We start from the raw sequence: 6810 nt of genomic DNA, 5'->3' as shown, positions 1-6810 counted from the left end.
GCGGTTCTGCAGGGGTGAAAAGTTTGTGAAAAGTTTATAAAAGGGTGGGTTATCGTTGTCATTGGGGTATTTGAAAAATATCTTCGAAACTAAGGGGGGGATGTGTATTGAGAATTTACAACCAAAAAAATTGAGTCGGTGAGTTTTTCTAAAATATCTAAGAAACTAAGGAAGATTGCTCATTTTTACAAGTGGGGTGTTTTCAATTTATTCAAATTTTGAAAAATTTCAAAAATTGCAAGAATTTCAAAAATTTCAAGAGCTCCAAAAATTTCAAAAATTTCAACTTTGACAAATTGAAACAAAATTGAGAACCACCCCCTCTTTTTCCGTAAAAATTCGTTATCTCACTTAATTTTGGAGATATTTTTGAAAAACCCGCCAACTTTATTTTTTTTCGTTATCAATTTTCAATGCACCTCCCCTCCCCGCCCCTAAATTTTCGTAAAAAATTACCATCTCCCTTAGTTTCAGAAATATTTAGAAAAACCCGCCAACTCATATTTTTTGGTTATGAATTCTCAGTGCACCCCCTCCCCAAAATTTTCGTAAAAATTCGCTATCTCCCTTAGTTTTCGAGATATTTTGAAAAAGCGGCCAACTCAATTTTTTTGGTTGCCAATTTTTAATGCACCCTCCCCCCCCTCCCGTCCCAACATTTTTGTAAAAATTCGCTATTTCCCTTCGCTTTAGAAATATTTTTGAAAAAATCACATACTTAATTTTTTTGGTTGTGAATTCTCAATTCACAAGCCTTCCGCCTCTCCTTCTATGCAAAATCTGAATGTGTACTGAATTTTTTATGTACACCCTCCTCCCCCCATGTATGAGGCTCCCCAAGGGGACCTCATCGACAATGTACATCGAGAATTTAGGAACAAATCGATTTGCATCAAACCGAAAAATCGGCGTGAATCAAACCGAAAATTCGGTCTGAATCAAACCGAAAATTCGGTCTGAATCAAATCGACAGATCGGTTTGAATCAAACCGAAAAATCGGACTGAATCAAACTGCAAAATCGGTTTGAATCACACCGAAAACTCGGTTTGAATCAAACCGAAAAATCGGTCTGAATCAAACCGATGTCAGTCTGATTCAAGTCGATTTTTCGACTTGATTCAGACTGATATTCTGGTTTGCATCGGTCTGATTCAGACCGACTTTTTTTTGGGTGCACATCTGAAATTCCTGATATTTGGGCACCCCTCCGGATGTATGGGGTACTTACGCCCTTTAAATACCTCGGTTGCAATTTTTTAGTTCAATCTGGAAATTTTCTAAAATTAAGAAAAATTCAGTATTGGTTTTAGAAAATATTTGTTTCTAAAAACAATCTCCGAATTTATTAGTTTATATGATCCCATCAAGGATAAAGTTTAAGAACAGGAGTTTCTAAAATCTAGAAACTAATGTCTAGACGTCGTTTTGGCACAACTCACGAGAATTTAAATTTGTCAAATTACAAAATTGAGTGAGTAATTCGAATTATTATCTGAGAATTACTCGAATAATTTGTAATTTTGGAATCGAATATTGCAGTTACTCTACCATTTTATAATCTGAAAATGACGATTACGAAATTCCTTTTTTAGTTAGGAATTGGAAATTCCTAATCTCAGCTGTAATATGTAATTTACTCCAGCAAATTTTTTTTCCTTCACAATGAGTATTTTTTGCCAAAAGACTTTTCAGATACTGGAGGAATTCCGAATGGGCATTGTAAATTATATATATGAATTCGATTTCATTTTTAATCGCAATAAAATTTTGATGTAATTCTCGATGTAATTACTATCGATTACTTTAATTTATCGGAACTGATAATCGAAAATCACAAATTAAAAATACGCAGTGTAATCAAATCTCTCCCAAAGAAATTTTATACATCACATAGATTTAGTAATTTTCAAGTAATTCGATTACAAATGTAATTCGAGGTTCCCATCAAATTCACAGTAAGTTTATTTGCATTTTCAATTTTATTGAACAATTGAATGATATGAGATTGATATCTCAATTCAAATGAGACTGCGCTACGCAGTGTTAATTCAAGAGTCTGCTTGGGATACATATGCGTGTAATTAATAGTGGACACCCGGTAGAATCGCGGACGATCATTTCTGCTATAGTGGGACACATGGCGCCATCCATAATTAATATCGACTGCAAATAAAACAGATGCAATTTCTACTCTACCGACACTGTTTGACCGACCGCAGGGACGATGTACAGTCGTGGTTGTGTACAGTTGTTCCCTCACATTTTTCACCAAGTTTGTGGACAGTCGCGGAGGTGTACAGTTGTGGAAGTACGAACGGGCCCCCCCCTTCTATATTATATGCTATCTGAATCGCTTGTGAAAATGCTCACTTACAACGCCTATTTATGGAGATTCGAGTATCTCACATAAATGAGGGGAAGACTGATATATAATTTTAACTTTATATTTATTCAGTCACAAACTTTCAATAGGATTAAATTAATACAAAAAGATAGAACGCCCAAGCTGAGGTGGGTTAACTTGAACGTGGTGGTAATGACAATGAATATGTAATGGCAGATCGGAAGCTCTCATGAGTGTTCGCTATTCCGATCTCGGAATGAGTGTTTACTTGCGCCGCCGGCGCTGGTGGTTGGCTCGGTCGGTAACGCTGGGAACTGGTGCAGGCTGAGCCGCCACATATTATTTTTTTCAATATCATCTGTCGGTGGTCTCTCTGAATTTTTTGTCCCCAATGCCATCTGTCGGTGTTCTCCCTGAAGCTTGTTCTCATTCGAGATATTTGTAGTTCGACTTTGTTCAATTCGAGTTTTTTCCCTCGTGTCTTTTATAGAACAAGCATTATAAGGCGCGCTTCGCGCGCCCGGCAAAGGTTTTTAACCTCATCAATGGTTTTCTAATCGATAGTCGACAGGTGTTTGCATTGATAATGGATATTTTCATTTTCGATTAAAAAAAAATTGATACCTCGCATTTTCGAGAATATGGTCTTCTCCTTTAGTATTATAGACTATCATTATAAAGCGCGCTTCGTGCGCTCGGCACTCAGTGCCTACATCTTCAACCCCATTGTTGAAGAAATTAATTACATTAATAGGAACATAATATTTTATACAGTTCTCAGATGCAATTGCATAATTTATCATCACAATTTCACGCGGTTGATTATCAATGAAGTGGATCTGAATATGGGACATTCCATGTCAACTCACCCACCCTGGAATTTTTTGGTTCTCAGAATCTTGAATTAGCATACTCCCAGTCAAGTACTACATAAGGACATACTTTCTCTAAATTTTCGCTCCTCCAACATTAATTGTTTAAGCAGGACAAGGAACAAAACTCAAATATTTGAAAAATCATATCTTGCGAACAAATTGGCCGATTTTGATAAATAAAGAAAGATTTTTTTCGTTTTTTCATATACTTTTAGAATAAAAATACGACAATACCACGAGGAAGAATAATGAGTCATTTTTTAAGTATTTTGTTATTGAAATCCTTCTATTATGCAGGGGCCATTCGAAAATCGAATAATTTTTTTTTCTTCGATGGATAATGATATTACTCAACTTCTTCGGGGTATTTCAAAAAGGGACAGCCATATGGAGATGAGAGAACATTTTTTTCTCATGAAAAATTAGATTTTCCGAATTTTGTTCCTGAACAATGATGAATGCCTCATGAAAGGATGAGCGTGCAATTTTTCGGCATAATTTAAAGATGAGATGCATAAGTAGTGATGGATAAAAAAGGTTTTTTATAGAAAAAAATGGAATTTATTGATTATTAACAGCTCTACTTACGTAAACGACAATGAGAATTCGCAAAGTACCAAATATTTGATGAGTTTTTAGATGAACATGGAATATACGTCTGTTTTAAGTTTGTAATTTGAAAAATAAACATTAAATGATGGAGAAAAACCAATTTCAAATCGAACTTTTCTGAATCACAATGGCTATCTTAATGTACGTCGTCCATCTCATTTCTTCGCCTTTGGAAAAACTTCTCCCGTAGTCGCAGAAGAATATCTCTTAATCAATAATTCCTTTTCTCCCACAGGAATGAAGCCGTGATTTTTTTGTATCGCTGGAATTGCCTTTGCACTGTCGAATCTTGCTTTCAACCGTTCTTTCATATCCTCGTGTTCCTGTTTAGTGTAGAAAAATATATCAAGATCCTTGAAATTATTCTTTGCCCACTGAAACAGACCATCTGGAGTGGAAATAGGTTCACCATTAGTAATTTGCAGACTTCTTCGTCTTGCTGCCCTCTTCAAGACTGCGCCTACGCCATCGCATGCCGTCTTTCCATGCGCGGTCTCATGATAGTCCACCTCTGCTTCAATTCCAAAATCATTTTTATTATGCAACAAAAGATCTGTTGCATTAAATGAACTGCAGTAGTATCGTGAACGAGACTGTCAGATAAGAGGACTAGACTTCTATGTCGAATATCATTGCCGTGGCGATAATAATACACCACAGGATGGACGGTGCATTGATCATTATTGTAATGGAACGATTAAGCAGCGTCTTGAGCTGCGAAAGAATCATTCTCCGAAAAATCGGTCTGCACTAGAATTTCACCCTCAATTAAATTCCCCTTTCATTCTTTCACAAAAGCGTTTTGTTGTGTGGCAATAAAATAATAAGATGCCAATACTTTCAATCTCTTACTAAGTACATCATTAAATTCATACACTGGAAGTTTCTGGGTCTGTAATGTTGTTCTATCCACAGATTACCAAGTCCTGAATTCTACAGTTTCAATCACAGCATCGTGGAGGAGTTCTTTCAGCTCGAGCGATAATCCTTCAACTCCAGGACAGTTTTTATACTCATCTCGTGGCATTCAGGCGTTAGATTAGGGCACATGCGTCTTGCAAGACAGTCTTTATAGTCGGTAAGGGGACATGATGAGTTTTTAGTGAGAGTAGAAATGTTGATTGCATCCAACATCAGCTTGCAATTTTGATGATAGGTGCAGACACATACCACGTGCGTACCACTCGCTGTTGCCAATACACAGTGTTTCGGCCTCAATTCCGCAAACTTGCTGAATCCCACCGGAGTCTCCGGATGAGCAATTTTTATTTCTCATGAAGATCATTCAAGTTCTTGAGGACCATCCGCTTCTGCATTATTTTCATCCCGTCGTTGATTATGACTGACACTTTATCCTTCATCCCTGGCATCATCCGACTATTACTCTCATAATAACTCCGGACCTTTTAAACGGTCTCTTTGGGCAATGATTTCCCAGCCTTCGCAACTGTTGAAGAAAATATTCCTCTCTGTTCTCGCAGTTGTTTTGCTCTCCTAGCCAAGTACCTTGTCGTACCAAATTCACGGCTCACCTTTCGCTCACTCCATGAAAATGGAACAATAGTCAAGAGTTGAATACGTTCAGAATATTCTGTCATTGTATTGAATTGTTGCTTGAGTCCATCCAACATTTCTTCGAATTCCAATTCTCGTGGAGAACGAAAATTTTCTGGAATGTTCCTGTGGTACTCTGTTTCTGAATCATCATCTACTGTTGGAGCATCGTACTCCTCTGAAGCTTCGTTGAAAATCACATCCCCATCAGGATCAATTGAATGGAAGGAATTACCTGATCTCAAAGAACTCCCTGCGATATTGCTCGTAGAAATGTCTACTAGAAATGGTGTAGCACTGGACGAACGATCGGCTGGAACATTTGATGACGATGAATAGACTTCCCGATTCGATGAAGATTCAGAGGGTAGTGATACAGGAATTTAAGTCAAAGCTCTTTTCCTACAGGAGCTACATAGTTTTGCATTTTCTGGCAATAATGGAAATGTCTGTCGTAGTCTATCTGAGATTGAACGCAGGTCTTTTCCATTGTGACCTTTCTCCCCAGGAACTCACATTGGATTTGCACATCTTTCGGCATGCGGCATCTTGTGGAATAGGAATGAAGAACAGTTCTGATCATTCAAAAAAAGGGGAAAAAATAATAATAATGATCGATTGAGTTTACAACTTCACTACTGAAATGTTTTATATCATCACTTACCTTGATTAAAGTTGAGGGAGAATAACCCCCATTTTATTTATTCATTCCCCACTAGCACTACACATACACTTCTCAAACGTAGAGGGGGCATTTGTGAACCAATTATGCACTCAATTGGTGCATTAATTGTTCTACAAATGCTGATTTGTCGGAGAGGGCACGATATCGTCATACAATGATGCCATTGCATGTGCATTCGTCTCCCGTGTTCCTCCTGTGGATCTTTGGGGTAAATTGCACACTACTGCCCTTTCGGGACTGTTCACCGGGTATTGGGGAATATCCTCACCATTTTTCCTCCGATCCTGAGTCCACGAGGAGTCCTCTCTGCGTCTGTTCCCTGAGCTCCCTCAAAACGATGCGACTGGGATAATGACGGAACTGCGAATGGCTCCCGCGTTCGATCGAGATTCTCGGGCGGCGGTGGGCGACCGAGGCACCACTTAGCCGGTTGCTGGAGAATCACATCTGCGGTCGGTGGAAACTGCCGCTCGGGAATATCGGTTCAAATTTAAACCCGGAATTCGGGGTTTTGAGATAATTTATATTTTTAATGTGCATGGCACTTTTTACTTCCTGGAACTCAAATAGTTTAAAACCGAACTTTAACCGGAAATTACTAACATTAACGAAACAAAACTCGGATTGAGGTGAAAATATAGGTAGCTATTCGCCTTTTATTAACGCGAATGCACCTAACAATATTCTCCTAACAATATTCACTCAGCCCTTTTACTCTCTCTCTCTCTCTCTCTCTCT

The sequence above is a fragment of the Diachasma alloeum genome, unplaced genomic scaffold, assembly GCF_001412515.2.
Source record: "Diachasma alloeum isolate Michigan unplaced genomic scaffold, Dall2.0 Dall_scaffold_02027, whole genome shotgun sequence".
Classification (NCBI taxonomy): Eukaryota; Metazoa; Arthropoda; class Insecta; order Hymenoptera; family Braconidae; genus Diachasma; species Diachasma alloeum.
This window is presented reverse-complemented; position numbering follows the sequence as displayed.